Source organism: Ascaphus truei, chromosome 3, assembly GCF_040206685.1.
Source record: "Ascaphus truei isolate aAscTru1 chromosome 3, aAscTru1.hap1, whole genome shotgun sequence".
Classification (NCBI taxonomy): Eukaryota; Metazoa; Chordata; class Amphibia; order Anura; family Ascaphidae; genus Ascaphus; species Ascaphus truei.
This window is the reverse complement of record NC_134485.1, coordinates 346632597-346649154: the sequence shown is the minus strand read 5'-3', so window position 1 is coordinate 346649154 and position 16558 is coordinate 346632597. Positions and strand designations below refer to the sequence as shown.

Here is a 16558-nt window from a genome sequence, read left to right as displayed (position 1 = left end):
GACTCCTCCCTGCTATCGTGGGGATCTGGAAGGGATGGAGGCGCTGTACCAACTGTAAGTAGAACTCAGCACTACCTCACACGCCTGTCATGGTGAAATCCCCACTACCAACAAGCGGGAGACTCAGGAGTCCTGTGAGCCAGCAGGTGCACCACACGACACTGACATGTAACGGGGGGCAGTTTCCAGACCTAGGGGCCCATATGAGATTGGGTAGGGGTCGAACCGTTACATTTTTGGAGGCGCTGCTGAGAGTCATCAGGACAGGCTTTTGCTAGGCTGACTAGGAAACAGGGAATGTATGCTGCCAGGAAGTGCTGTGGAATGGAAGGGAGCCTAGGGGTAGTCAGGGGTGGGATGTCTGCTCGCAAAGCACACCCTAGGGCCCTATATAGAATAAGGTAGATCTGGAGACAGGGCTATAGCTGTTCTAGTCACCTTGAGGCAGCTAGTCGTAGGATGCCTTAAGGGGTAGCCTGGTTAACGCGGGTCAGGAACTCCTGGGAGGGTCTGCGCTAGGTGTAGCCAACAGTAGGTGACGCCCTAGTACTGCATGGAAGAAGCCAGAGTACTCTAGCCAGTAACCACAGAGCACATACTGGAGAATATAGTGTACAGCATACAGAGAGTTAGCCTAACCTGAGGTAGTGCATACATGAGAGAGACACACATGAGATACATGTAGAGGTGCACTGGCATACTTTATTGCATCGAAATGGCGGCTGCCCAGCAGAGAGGAGCACCTTGTGCGATTACAGCAGAAGTGAAAAGATATCGATCGCAAGTAAAGGTGTTCAAGATGGCGGCTTGCGCCTGATGGAGAAAGCGCACGGGGTGTGTGTATCACAGAGGAACAAACTACAGAAGTGACTTTTGCTAGTTTGCTGTGGAGTGGCGCTAAAGCAGTGGCTGCGCCGTTCTTGTCGTGCCTAGGTTCCCGGGGTGCCACCCTGGAGGAAAGTTGCGAGGACATCGTAATTATGTGCGGAAATAATGGAGTATCTGATTGCCAGACGGTGATCACTAAGCAAGTAACCCCTGCTGCTAATGTGGATTGCAGCATGATCCAAAATGGCGGCTCCCGCTTCCCTGGGAGACCGCGTGGGCTGGGTGCAGAAAAGACTTTTGCAAGAAGTTGGCCGGGAGAGGCGCGAAAGAAAGAACCCCACCCAGATGGGGGAAGTGGCGCGAAAGCTGTGGCCGCGCCCTCCTGGACTGTGACCGGCTCAGAGCCGATTCTGGGTCATGATGTGCAGCTGTGGGACCCTCCTCTAATCTCCACCAGAGGGAGGAGTCCTTGCATCTGCCAATGGCGAACGGAGCTGACTGAGGGAGGAGCTGGATGTGCGCTTCCTGTCCCTCAGTTGCAAGGAGCTGGTGAACAAGAGAGACTGCTTTGCTGTGTGTCTCCCTTGCTAAACACCACTACCAATTGTGCCATGGACAATACCGACGTACACCCCTACCAACTGCCAGGAGGCTTCCTGGTGGTGAAGGCGGGTGGAAGAGAGGTACTGCGGTGCCTGTGCATGCAGTGCCGGCTGCCGGGCAGAGAAGCCAGCACCACGGCAAGATGCCCGCAATGCGGCATACACTACTTGTGGGCCGTGGAGTCGTTCGTGCCTGGGCACGCCGCGGAGGCGGGAGGAGAGACAGCCACGCTGACGGCTGGAGCCTCGCCCAGAGTGAAGCAGGAGAAGATCGATCCCAGAGAGGTGGGATCGCTCCTCATGATGGTACCCGAGAGGAGTGGAACTGGGGCCTGCAACCGCAGCGAGAACCTGGAACCTCGCTGTCGGTCCCCTGCGGAGGTACCCTTACCGGCATCGGAGTCTGCCTCATTGGACGATGAGCAAGGAAGTCCTACGTCGGTCGTGATGCGCCTACCGGCGGGCCACTACAGCGGCGCTGAAAGCAAAGACAAGCGACTTACCGGTGATCCTGAGGAGCTGAGCCTCGACATCCCCCGACAACCTGCGCTGGTGCGGCCGGAGCAGCGGACGAGTCCCACGGCCGTGGCGATTCCCAGCGTGTCGGGAGAAGAGGACCCCATCGCAAGCCAGCGGAGTGGTGAGATACCCTCTTACCTCCCACAGGCTCCGATGGAGGCGGCTGAGGAGAAAGGCCCGACCAAGGCCCAAGCGGAGCTGAGGAGTGACCTTCTGTATCCGGCACTGGACGTCGAAATGGAGGTAGAGGTTCCGGTGGGGGACCCCACCCAAGATGGCGCCTCATCCCGCGAGACCGATGACATCACTTCCGGTGGCCGCAACGGAGCCGACCGGAAGCAGCCGTCGCCACCGATGATCAGCACCAGCCTGTCCAGAGAAGATATGGACAGATACTGGCAAGCCGTGAAGAGTCGGGAAGCCAGAAGACGGATGAGCCTGATCTGCCCAGCATTGCTACCGGCCGGGGCATCGCCAAATTGCAGATCATAATCCCCTAGCGTAAGAACACTTCCCCCTTTCCTCTGCCCAAGGCCACTGCCCAAATCCCTGCCCCTGTCACGTCTTCCTCTGGGTCCCAATCTAGCCAAGGGTGGTCTGGGGAGTCACGGGACATGTCTGAAGAAAGGACTGGGTCAGCTATGGACTGGGGTGAATGCTTTACTTCTGATGAGGGGTCGGGGAGGGAGATGATTCCTGCTAGGATATCCCAGAGAATGAATCCTACCGGTTCTGATACTACTGTGAGGGGTAGGTCTAAGCGTTATGGGTCAGCCTCTAGGTCAACTAATACATCAGGTGTCTCTTCTGGGGGAGAGACTGAGGAGAGTGAGACAACCATGGCAGTAAAGGAGCAGGCTGTGGAGCAGAGCACCAAGTGGTGGGCTCCCATGTTTGAAGGATATGAAGCCTGGCTAGACCACACTCGATTCATATTAATGAGAGGAGATGTGGTTGATCACTGGTGGGATGTGGGCAAATACTCTGAGGAGGAACGCCAGGAAGAGTTAGTCAGACGGTGGTACGAAATACAGAAGGGACTAGTCAACCCCACGGGATCCTCTATACTGTATGAGGTAATTGCCCCTGAAGAGCCACTATCTTGGGTCCTGCCAGGCAAAGCAGGCAATAAGAAACTGATTAGAATCAGCAGGGCTGAAAGAGCCATAGTTGCGCGCTATAAGCGGTCCCATGGATTAGAATACCCCTACGTCCCAGAACCTCTTATGCAGGAAATAGAGGACAATAGGGATGCTTGGTTAAGGGAGGCCGTGGAGGACTATATCAAGTCTAAGTCTAGTCATGTGGAGCATAGAACAGAGGCTAGAATTTGTTACCTCATGAGAATCTGGAGTGTTGGGCGCAACATTTATATGCACAAGATGGAGTACAGGCCAGAGAATGGGCCGCCTAGATGCTATAGCATATCAGTGCTTGATGCTAATGGGAGGGAGATAAAGAAGCCTGATCCCAGACATTATTACTGAGGTTTAGATTCTCCTAAGGAGTAGTCAATAAAGTGTAATGCTGGATGCCATAATGCCTTATGTTGATTATGTATAGTGTGGGAAAATGTATTCCTGTATTGATATTCTTGTTTTGTGTTTTGCAGTTGCCATTTAAAGGAAGGTTCCGCAAATTTAGGTCCAAGCGGGGTCGTTGGATTCCACCAGGGGGAGATTGTAGCCCCGTCTAAAATTGGGTTACATGCCTTTCTCATTCTGTGCAGTAATTCCTGTTAAGAGGGCAGGTTTGCCAGAAGTCATCATGTAGGTTTGCCAGAAGTCATCATGGAGGTTTGCCCTCAACCCCTGTGATGTGTAGAGTGAAGCAAAGGAAGTGACAGCATGCTCTGTGTCCACTGACAGTGACACAGAGGTGGGTCTTTCTGAAGCTATATAATACGCATCACTTCCTAAAGTTAGTGTGTCAGATCAGATCCAGACAGTGCAAGTGTCTGGTGCAAGAGCTGTGAGTCTGTGCAGCTCAAGTGTCAGTAGTTGCAGAGTGACAAGCTGACTCCACACTGTGTCAGGGCTCTGGCACAGTTGGTAGCCCTCCCTTAGGGGAGAGGTGGCAGAGATATTCCTGTCTCTATTACAGAGTCAGGAGGGAACTTCCTTGAGGTGTGCAACTATGAGGATGTACCGGCCGCTATGATGGGCAGTCTGCCATGTATGATGACAATAAAGATGCCTTTGATTCAAAGACCCTTCTTGCCTGAGACTGGAGTTAATCAGGAAGAAGATGCACCCAGGAGTTCTCTTCCAGAGACTCCTCCCTGCTATCGTGGGGATCTGGAAGGGATGGAGGCGCTGTACCAACTGTGAGTAGAACTCAGCACTACCTCACATGCCTGTCATGGTGAAATCCCCACTACCAACAAGCGGGAGACTCAGGAGTCCTGTGAGCCAGCAGGTGCACCACACGACACTGACATGTAACGGGGGGCAGTTTCCAGACCTGGGGGCCCATATGAGATTGGGTAGGGGTCGAACCGTTACACACGTTACTGTTGGAAGTACTATCATCCACCCAGTAGCCCAAGCTCGCTGCCTAGTGGTCACAATCGACTCCTCCCTCACATTCAAAACATATCTAAAACCTGTTGCTTTTTCCTCCACAATATTACAAAGATACGCCCGTTCCTCTGCTGCTCGGCTGCTAAAACTCTGACTCAGGCCCTCATTCTCTCCCGTATCGATTACTGTAACCTCCTGCTGTCCGGCCTTCCTGCCTCATCCCTACAATCTATCCTAAATGCTGCTGTCAGAATCACTCTACACTTTCCTATATCTGTCTCAGCGTCTCCCTTGCTCAAATCACTCTCCTGGCTTCCAATCAAATCCCACATCTCGCACTCAATTCTCCTCCTCGCTTTTAAAGCTTTACACTCTTCTGCTCCTCCCTACATCTCAGCCTTAAGCCTCGTCAAGGGTGGCGCTGAGCTTGGCGCTCAGAGCAAGCAAATTTGAATTTGCTGCTCGCAAGCCCGTCACGTGAGCGGTTCGCCCAATGAGGGCGAACCAGCTCTGTGACGTCCTGGCCGCGCCCCAAGGCGAGCACGTGCCTAGCCGGCCGCGAATCGCCAGCGTGCCCGTTCCCTGCCTGGTCGAGGCCTTAATTTCTCGCTATGCACCATCCCGACTCTTGCGTTCTGCTCAAGGATGTCTTCTTTCTACCCCCTTTTGTATCTAAAGCCCTCTCCCGCCTTAAACCTTTCTCACTTACTGACCCACACCTCTGGAATGCCCTTCCCCTCAGTACCAGACTAGCACCCTCTCTATCCACCTTTAAGATCCACCTTAAGACACACTTGCTTAAAGAAGCATATGAGTAGCATCGTGGCTAATACTATACACATGATACATAAAGCTTGGCCCCCTGCAGACGCACTTACCAGAGTGCCCTCCTACTCTCTCTGTGTTCATCCTATCTGCCAATTAGATTGTAAGCTCTTCGGAGCAGGGACTCCTCTTCCGAAATGTTACTTTTATGTCTGAAGCACTTATTCCCATGTTCTGTTATTTGTATTATTTGTTATTTATATGATTGTCACGTGTATTACTGCTGTGAAGCGCTATGTACATTAATGGCTCTATATAAATAAAGATATACAATACAATACACTTTGAGACAATTCCTTCTCAATATTCAGCAGGACAAACATGCTTCCTGCCATCTCATGTTTACCTTGAAACCTGACAGGCCTCTTTAAGACTGGAGCAGGGAATGAGGAGAATCTGGACTACGTGGACCAGAAGACATTGCAACAATGAACCAAGAGCAGAGAACGCAAAAGCTGCGCTCCCTCCCACCCCTTCCCCATGGCGTAGCTCGCCCGCAGCCAATCAGAAGCCGGAGTGTGGCGTCCGCAGACGGGCTGTTCATTTGCAGTGCTGGGCGTGATTTATCTGTGGGATATAGGCAGAGGAGAGAGGATGATGAGGGCCATTAAAATGTAGGGCGATGCTTTTTATGATTGAAGTCTGTATTACAGCGGCCATAAAGCAAGGCAGCGAGCGGCCATTAACATTTCCATCATCAGATCTCGCAGCCTGTCACAGGCGCATAACTCATCTTTACTGCGCGGCTCTATACGGCGGGCCTGATACAATGTCTGAAGAGATACGCAGCGTTCGTAGGGAGGTGGGGGGGGGGGGGAGAGAGCTTGCTTGGGATGTAATGTCCTTCACGGAATTATTACCCCATCCTCACCAAACCCTCTTCCCTCCCTTCCCTCACCCACCCCCCCTTTCCTTCCCTCCCCCCCCCCTTCCCTCACCCACACACTCCTTCACTCAGACGCATGGGGATGTTCTCTCCCAGTGTTATTCACACAGCGGGCAGTGACAGTGCACTTCACCACCCAGCACTCCTCTGCCCACACGTGCTGCCCTGACACAGCCTCGATTTATACACATAACAGGTCTTGCAAGGTGCGAGCACACACGCTGATGCACACAGCCCTGCCATATGAGACACACACACACACACCTAGACAATAGGAAATCCCTCCCTGCAGCTTCTTTCAATCTCTGTGTGAAGTGCTGCAGGACCTGAATGTTTCCAGTAATAAATGTTTACATGTATCCAGTTTGTTGTGGTCTCCTATAGGATCATAGTTCATTCCAGTGTCCGAATAGTAAGTGGTGAGAGCAACTGCACTCTTGTTAATAATGGATTGCTAAGAAGTTCCTTGCTCGCCTCTGTCTGCCCCTGTTACTATGTCTAGAGGCTCCATCCTCAGCCAACTGCCTGCCTTTTATGGCTGCAAACAGCAGGTGGAGGGAGGGGGGGGGGGGTTATGGGGAATTTATTAACCACTTCAGTGCTGGAGAAGCATGCTATATATTAATCTAATCAGAGAGTAGAGATTATGGCTGTTTTCCCCCAATTCCTGAGTCTCAACGCACTAAAGCACTCAGGAGCTGGCTGTTATAAAACAGTATACAGTATATCATGCACCTCTTTCACTATAGCTGAACATATTAACCGGCCTCTCAGCAGCCTTTCTGCTTTTGTGCTCTTGCAGTGTTAAACAATATGTACATACATTTAATCCTACTGTATCTGTTTGTCTGAACTATTGTAAGCTCTCTGGAGCAGGAACTCTCCCCCCCCCCCCTTTTTTTTTTTAATTAAGTGTATTTCTGTTCATATTTACATTTATCATTGCTCTGGTTTTGTATGCCCCTGTGTAACCAGTATCTCATTCCGTGACGGGCTGAGTTCAGTTTCAGCCCTGGTTCAGAATTAAGAATTACAGTCCCAATGCCCTGTAAGGTCTCAAGGGTGATATTAGCTGGTGGAAATGGTATTCCAAGTCCAATTCCTCATTACCTTTTCCGTAATATGGTGATATATTTCTTACCGTGCACCCCAAAACTGGAACAACCTACCAGAGACTCTCACAGCCACCACCAGTTTAAGTTCTTTCAAAACTAAGGCTGTCTCACATTTTAATCTGGTCTGTAACTGTTACATACTGTACGCCTATAATATACATCTTCTCTAACTGTGCATGCAATGTATTGTATATAATGTATACCCTGTTCATTTATGTAACTGTATTTGTAACCATTAATAGGTGAAAAAATAGGTGTACAATCAGCGCTTATGCAAAAAACCAAAATAAAGATGACCTTTGATACAATTGTCCAAGTGGTAGTCCTGGAGCTGCCTGAGGAGATTGTTCTGGTATCTTTCACCCAGAATTGGATTCGTGGAACAAGGCAACCTCTTCTGGCGCTGAGGCAAGGATGTAGAGGGATATGCTTGAAACTTCTTCTATTGGACTAGGACCTCAGGAAAAAAAGAGAAAAAGAAAAAACATGCAGGAAGCCTGCAATGGTGTATTACCCAAGGGATAACAATAGAGTTAATATAAGGAGAAATTTATTATAAAGTTAAAAATAACCATGGATATGCAAGGTTAAACAAACATGATTAAAAAGCATTGAATTAAATGAATTAAATGAATCAGTGCATTAGCACTGGATGGTGGTAAGGATAAGTGCCTAAGCACTACCCAAACTTTGAACTTGAAGCTTGGTCCAAGATATCTTCGTTTGCTCCGCCTGGTTAAAATTGAAAACCTACTCACCAGATGTGAATAGGTAATAAGCACTGGTTTTAGTGGTCTTTGCCGCCGGAGCAAACGAAGATATCTTGGACCAAGCTTCAAGTTCAAAGTTTGGGTAGTGCTTAGGCACTTATCCTTACCACCATCCAGTGCTAATGCACTGATTCATTTAATTCAATGCTTTTTAATCATGTTTGTTTAACCTTGCATATCCATGGTTATTTTTAACTTTATAATAAATTGCTCCTTCTATTAACTCTATTGTTATCCCTTGGGTAATACACCATTGCAGGCTTCCTGCATGTTTTTTCTTTTTCTCTTTTTTTCCTGAGGTCCTAGTCCAATAGAAGAAGTTTCAAGCATATCCCTCTACATGTTTGCCTCAGCGCCAGAAGAGGTTGCCTTGTTCCATGTATTTGTAACCATGTATTATTTGTAATATTAACTATGTCCAGGACATACTTGAAAACGAGAGGTAACTCTCAATGTATTACTTCCTGGTAAAACATTTTATAAATAAAAATAAATAAAATATTTATTAAAGAAGACCAACGGTATCAAGAGACTTCACCACTTTGAAATATTGGCCTGGATGCTTTTGAATTCCATCACAAACAAACACCATGTAACGTCACCCATAAAACACACACAAGCATGCACATACACCCAATATGACCACCTCACTGTGAAGCTCACACATGCACACACACAATGTCTTTGACCCAAGTTCACACGAACACCAAACCCCACCCATTCCATCACACACACAGATGTGACTTAATGTCTTGGGTCCCACACTCCTATTGCATGTGAAGCGAGTAGGGGGGTGTTTATTTGGGTATAATTGGATCTGTTAAAGAGTGGGGGGGAGAAGCCCTACCCTCTGATTCACAGCTCACGAGACTAGAGCAGCTGCACGATAGTCACACACATTCAAACACAAGCTAAAGTGACCACCTGCCACCGCATTATAAAGTGGCAGGAAAATCGCTTCTGGTTTTATATCCTCACCCCCCTAAAATACATTTTTCCCTAGGGAAAAATGCAGTACCAGAAATGAGGTGTATGGGAAATGGATCTGCGAAGCCAGAACTGCCCTTCATAATCTGGACTCATTTGCTGCAAGTGATGACACAGATGAAAAGATGTATCCGTAATGAGAGAAATGAGGATATTCCCATGCGCAGGTGTAACATCACAACAATCTGAAACACACAGGCATACACAAATACAATATGTACATGTGACAAGTGCTTGCATGCAAACACAGGAGTACAATCAGGCATACACTGATAAACATATAGATTCAGACGCACACATATAGACCTATTCACATCATTAAATAGTGTTCTCTGATCCATTCACCTTTAACATGTTCCCTGCGCTGGAGTCATTCAGAACATGGCTTCAGTATACCCTGCTATGGGGACACATAGAGCATCACTTCATTAGCCTTATCTTTGTTTTGGAAACTGACAGTGCATTGCTCCATTAGTCCCTTCTCTGCTATGGAGACCTGCAGTGCTTTGCTGAATGAGATACTTCTGAGCTGTGGATACCCACAGAGAATTGCTCCACACGGCCCCTTGCTTGCTAGTGAGACCTGCAGAGCATTACTCCATTACTTATTTCCCTGCTAAAGAGGCCTGCATGGAACTTGCTAAGTGGATTCCCTCTCTGTTACGGCCTCCTGCAGCACATCAATTCCTTCCCAGATAGTGTGCCTTGAAGAGTATTACTCCATCAACCCAATTCCTTGCAGAGCTTTGCTCCATTTACCCCATAGCTTCCCTGGTGTTTGCCCATGAGAGAGGCAATGTCCTGTGGCTTGTGTGACTCGAACTGATATCGCCAGACCTATGTAGAAAAATGTATCCTAAAAATCTTTTAACCTTTTCACGCCCTGAAACTCACTAGCATCTATGCAGAGAATCTGAACGCTACCGTACATCTGGGTTTGAGTGTTCAAGTGAAACTGTCTAGCACACTACAGCTTCGTGTTCCCTGCTGTTACAAGTGTGAGCTGATCACCACCGGTGACTCCTTCACATAAATATTAACCTCTTTAGAGCCAATTCTTCAGTGTGATCTTAAGAGGTGATAAGGTCATAAGGCGTTAGGTTCACATTCAATGCCATGCTGCCTAATGAGGTGGAAGGTTTAGATAAAAGCGGAGTGACGCATAGCTCCAGTTACTTGATGCTAACTGCTCCCCTTGAGTTCCTTATTGCTGTACTACTACGTTAATGGCCTAAAGAAATGGAGATGTCTGCTGAAGGGAATTAGCTCCTGCTGTAGACCATTGCTGTGCCATCTCAGCTTCTGTCGTGCTCTGGATCTGAGAAGAAGCTCATTTAAGGACCACCTGTATTGGCAAAGTGGGGAAAACCATATTTCTTTGTAGATTTGCCTGTCAGAAAAACAATGTTTTTTATTGCACTTGTCCCAAAAGAGGTCAAATGCTCTCACAACATCATATTTACTAAGTGGTGCCAAGTCGTAAAGCACCTTTCAGGCGCATATATATGAGCGGTTACTGGTACAGGACCACCGTGCAGATTCATTAAACTGTGCCAGTTACCATCTCTACCACATCACCTCAATGTCAGTGCGGCAAACAAAACTGCTAATGCGGTCAAGTGAATCTGGTCGCTCGTCTGTGATATAGGACCAGGTACAGTTCCTACAAGTTACACAATGTCTACAATTCTATTTCATTCACAATTTCTACACAATGTTTCCTTCAACTCTTTACACGGTCACACAGTCTGCTAGAGTGAATCTTCTCTGCCTTAGGCCCAGGACATAGTGCACTCAGCGTCGCTGAGCCGGGCTGAGCCGCGCTGAACAGATGTACAAAGCCCCTGCATCTGTAATCAGCGCGGCTATAGTTTCTCCCTCCGCATGCTTGCTGATGCGTGCGGAGGCTGAGAAACTTCCCAGAGACCGGCAAGATTGAAATTTGCCGATCGGGGAAGCGGAGGAGCGGTCACGTGACCGCTCCCATCCAATGGGTCTGCAGCCGGCCCGACAGAGGCTGCACAGAGGTGTGTATGTATGTGTGTGTATGTGTGTGTGTGTATGTGTGTGTGTATGTCTGTGTTGTGTGTGATGTGTGTGTATGTGTGCATGTGTGTGTGTGTGTGTGTGTGTATGTGTGTGTGTGTGCATGTATGTGTATGTGTGTGTGCATGTGTGTGCGTGTGCATGTGTGTGTATGTCTGTGTGTGTGTGTGTATGTATGTCTGTGTATGTATGTGTGTGTGTGTGTGTGTATGTCTGTGTGGTGTGTGATGTGTGTGTGTGCATCTGTGTATGTATATGTGTGTGTATGTGTGCGTGTGCATGTGTGTGTATGTCTGTGTGGTGTGTGATGTGTGTGTGCATGTGTGTGTGTGTGTGTGTGTGTGTATGTATGTCTGTGTATGTATGTGTGTGTGTGTATGTCTGTGTGGTGTGTGGTGTGTGTGTGTGTGTGTGTGTGTGTGTGTGTGCATGCATGTGTGTGTGTGTGCATGTGCATATGTATATGTGTGTGTCTGTGTGGTGTGTGATGTGTGTGTGTGTGTGTGTGTGTGCATGTGTGTGTGTGGTGTGTGCATGTGTGCGTGAATATATTTATCAAAGTTGCACAATGTTAATAAATAATTTATTCTCACAACATGTCTTTTTTTTTAAATTTTAAAATATTATATAATATACACACATATACACACACACACACACAGTTTTCCCAGTGACACACAAACACACAGATCACTTCAAACTGACACACACACACACTGACAGCTACCAAGTGACACACACACAGTGATACCCGCCTCCCAAGCGCGCGTGCTGTCTCCTCTGCCAGGACAGCAAAAAGCTCCTGGTAGAGCGAGCGGCAGCAAGCAAGAGCGAGCAGCAGCACCTAAGCGCTTACTATGTCCTAGGCCTTAGTTCTGCTGTGTTATGAGCTTGATGCACCAGTGCAGTTCCATACGTGGTAATGTGCTCTAGAAGCTTGGGCAAGCCTACGCCTAATGCAATCCCTGCGCAGGTATTTACCCTTTACTGCCTTTCCAGAAATGGCTCAATAGATGGCACACACATTTGTGGAACTGCATGTGAAAGTCTGTTGTTCTGGCAGCTGCTGTGGACCTTAGAGGGCAATCTCACTGGAACAGAAGGGCTTTCTCTTTTGTTCAGCGAAGGGGAATCTTATGATCATATGGCCACAGAGCCAAATTGTCTATAGTAGTGTTTCCCAACATTAGAGGCTAGTCTCTCCCTGGGGTGATCAGGAGACATACAAGTGGTCTCAGATTGACATAAGAATATACACACTGGGAGATACAGAAAGCGACAAAAGAAAAGGGAGTATATTGAGTGACAAATAGACAGAGAGAGGGGGTCAGTAATATTGGCATAGAAAAAATGGCTGTTTGCCTGCATGGATAACCCAAATAATATAGTCTGCTATCTGGAATTCCTTTTTTTTTAAAGCAGATTTTTGGGGAGTTTCGACTCCTCAACCCTTTGACATCTTTATTTGTGAACAGAATAAATAAAAGGGGGTCCACAGGCAAAATAAATACTTTTTGGTGCCCACTTTAAAAAGATTGTTAACCACTGATCTATGGCATCGAATGCCACTGTACATTTCCCTTGTGCTTTGCTCCAGCAGCTTTAAGGAGCCCAAGCTCAGTCCCAAATCAGACCATCCTTCTCCATGTTCCCAGGCAGATTGTACAGATGTAACAGGGGTTATTAACCTTGTTAGCGCGTTAGAAGCACAGAGATAACACAAAAACAAAGTGTGCGTTCAGGAGATAATGCACGCATTACCATTGTTTTCATTTTGTGTTAATAACATGGTAGTGTTAACGCAACACATCACATTAACAGAAGTAATAATTCATGCTACATCTGTAAGACATAAGAATGCTCCTGCAGTATTGCCAACCTACCTCAAAGCCCCCATGATAGAGTCCAGTCCAGTCCTAGCTCTACAATTGCCAGTTTGACATAGAAATGACGGACTACTGAGAACCAGAATGCTCTGCGGTTAAAATGAGAAAACAGCTTTGAAATCTGGATTGCAATCTCAGGATGACATGGGATTAAGATTGCAATAATGCATAGCGTTTCAATGTAAAACTGTTCCACAGCCCTGAGAACAGCAGGAACCCCCCCCCCCCTCTTTCTTTCTTTTACAAATTATTTGTAGTTCACCTGAAGCAGTGGGGCCCAGAGCAGAACTGTCATGGTCTTTATAGCCCCGTTTCCTGCAATGAAGAAGGGACATGTTGTTCTGGGAGAAGAAAGCATGAAAACGTAGGGTGCACCAAATGTAGTAAGATACTTACTGACTCAGATCTGTGAAGGACACTAACTAGCTTGTTGACATTTGTTTGAAGAATAGCAGAATACAGAACAATATTTCACATCCCTTCTGGACACAAAAGCAACAAGCATGTTAAAGTGTATTTGACTGATGGCAGAATCAGTTAGTATCTCACTTTATGCAGCGTCCCACTGCTTTTTTTTATGTAATTTCCTAGTATTGAGCCACACTGCTGTGGTATAACACCTCTGTCAGTGAAGGGTGAACTTCAGTTTTTTTATGCGCTTTACAGATATTCTTGATTGTTGTCATGATGCAATGAAGTTGGCAGCAGAATATGTGTTAAACCTGAGATATCCCAGTTCTGCTACAGAGGCTGCCCTGCTCTGGAGAATGCAATGTGCTCAATCAATGAATAAATCAGGGGTCTCCATTGCAGAGACAAGACTAATCACATCCAGAATAGTGTCACTTACACTTCTATGTGTCTACGCTAAAGTGAAGATCTGGGTCTCTCCGTAATTGCTTCAGTGGCAGAGTGATCTTGCAGATATTTCATACGGCTTCAACCTTATGTTGCCATATGTTCTCTTAACCATTTTAGAGCTTCCACAATCATTATAGAGCCCTGCGGAATACATGCACAAGGCAAACTAGACTTGTAAAATCACATTACTACTCTGACAATTTTTATCAAAACACATCAAATCCTGCAAATTTCTGGAAGGTCATCAATAATATTTTCTGAGTCCTGTAGCCATCAAGAACCTTGCATGATCAAAAATGATGATGTGATTTTGTCTGATCATTCAGCCACTGCCAACACATTGAATGAATACTTTGTGCGGTGTGCTTCTTCCTTATTATCATGACACAACGTGACGTTAATCTGGAAACCCAGACTAAGCGCTCTCGTGTATCAGTGACCCCTCCTCGCTGTGCTCATTAATTCATATTTAGTCCACAGTGTTATCCCTGTCTTCAAATGTGGTGACATTGTCTCAAATTACAGATCTACCTCTATTATCCAAAGTCATGGACAAAGCAGTAATTCCCAACTAAGCAACTTTTATAAAACGTCAACATTTCTTAGTGAATTCCAATCTGGTTTCCGACCAAATCATTCCACGGTAACAACCCTCGTAAACATTTACAGTGAGATCCAGTGTAGAATGGAACATGGCCAGTTGACTGGTGCAATATTCCTAGATTTTACAAAGGCTTCATGGAAATGACGTGTGCGGTCCCCTAATACTCTGTTCTGGGACACTTACTTGTTTCTGTCTTTGTAAATGACCTGCCAACAGTTTGTAAGACACCTTCTCTGCATATGTAAGCGGTTGTTATTGTCTTACATGCATGCGGTCCCAGCCTCTCTGACCGTGAAAATATGCTGCAATCTGATTGTTCAAAGGTTGAATCACCCGAAACCAAATGTTTTTACACACTGACAAAACAGTAACTATGGTGTTTGGGACTTGGCAACCTTTTGTAAGCTTCCCATGACAAAGCTACTGATTAGAACCAGCTTTAACACTAATCTTGCCACAGTTACAAGCTTTAAATATTTGGATATGTGGCTTGACTCCAATGTAACATTTGGTTTGCATATTGACAGAACAAACATCCAAAATCTATTCTGAGCTGGGTATACTTTATAGAAATAAATCCTGCCTAAGCCCATTGGTCAGAAAGCGCATTGCACAGCAGATGCTAATGCCAATAATTGACTATGTGGATATAACGTATGGTACAGTAATCCAAACTCACCTCAGCAACCTTAACTTACATTCTTCACAACTCAATATGCCGTTTTGTCTTACTATGTAACTTCAACACCCATCATTGTGACATGTTAACTGAACTAGGTTGGCTATCCATTGAGTCCAGACATAATGTACATCTTCCCTTTCTTACCTTTAAGTACTTTCTGAACAAGTTACCCAATTATCTGAGCAGGCTTCTCACCTCCACTGTTCACAGCACTTATCTCCTTACATCCGTCTCCAGAAACCTGCTTATAGTCCCAAGTTCAATAAAGAATCCGGTTGCTCTTCCGTCTTCCACCGATCACCACACTGCTGGAGCAATTTACCGGAGTCCCTCAAATCAGCTTCCTGTCTAAAAGTTCCTTCAACACCTCGGCTGTTTCCTACATTAAACAAGTTTGTAATTGTAACTTGTAATGATGTCAACATTACTGTGCGACTAGGTCATACTAAAAAATGAGAGGGGACTCTCAATGTATTTGTTCCCGGTAAAATATTTTATAATTAATCAATCTGAAACCAGTGTTCATAGCCACATAACTATAATTATGATAACCTGGGACTTTCAGAAGTATCTCACTAGCGACGTGTGGAAGCAGTGTTGTTTAATAATTGCAGGAGTTGTGTTGCCAGCGGATTAACCCTCCTTCCATATTGCCTCCTCATCCCCTTCAGGGGTAGTTATTAGGCGATTCCCTGCTTCAGAAGGGTACATAAAAACGCAGTCCTCCTTAACCTTTATGAAGAAGAAGAAGAAGAAGCCAGGGGGAATTTATTACTCTTTCTTGGTGGACAAACGGGATGAGGGAGCGGGATACACGGTATGCAAAAAAAAAAAGAAACGATGAAGCAGAATATAGTGTAATACTATCACAAGAACCACTGATTTTCAGAAAACTTCAATGGTTATACTCACATGGTTATTAGTAAACCAAGCATGTCACACAAAATATTAAAGTGTGCAGGGAGCGGGTCTGGCGTACACCAGATTACCCCTTACTTGAGGTGCTGTATGGGTGTGCTAAGGTAGAAGAGAAACACCATAGCGCAGACGGCATGTAACAAATGTAATAAAGAAAAATATATCTCACATATGCGCACTTACAAGATGTGCAATTAAAATGGGCAATCAATGTAAATATTGGAGCGGGGACGTTCTCACCACCCCTCTCTCTCGATCGAGTCCACGCTGACCGGACACACGTGGTGAGCGGTGCTGCTTCCTATTGCGGCCGCTGGAAACAGCCTTAGGCCTTTACCCCGCTGCCTATTACAGCATCCGCTGTGGCGGACGCTGCACGGAACGAGAGCCCTCCCCTCAATGGCGCTGGGCCCGCTGCGAGGGGGGGCCGCAGCGCTGGGGCGAGAGCTGCTCCTGCTCTCAATAGAATTGAGAGCAGGACTGGCGTCGAGCGATACGGCACGCCCC

At 46.7% G+C, this 16558-nt stretch overlaps 1 long non-coding RNA gene across 1 annotated transcript in view; it reads right to left on the bottom strand.

Moving 5' to 3' along the window:
* The window catches only part of LOC142491127 (uncharacterized), a 28777-nt gene extending 13996 nt beyond the window's left edge, over nucleotides 1–14781 (bottom strand). Inside the window, exons 1-2 of the long non-coding RNA XR_012800293.1 lie at nucleotides 14635–14781; nucleotides 13249–13301 (exon numbers count right to left, since the gene is read on the bottom strand). This is a non-coding gene — a long non-coding RNA (uncharacterized LOC142491127). The remainder of the gene's footprint in view (nucleotides 1–13248; nucleotides 13302–14634) is intronic.
* Nucleotides 14782–16558: the final 1777 nt, after the last annotated feature.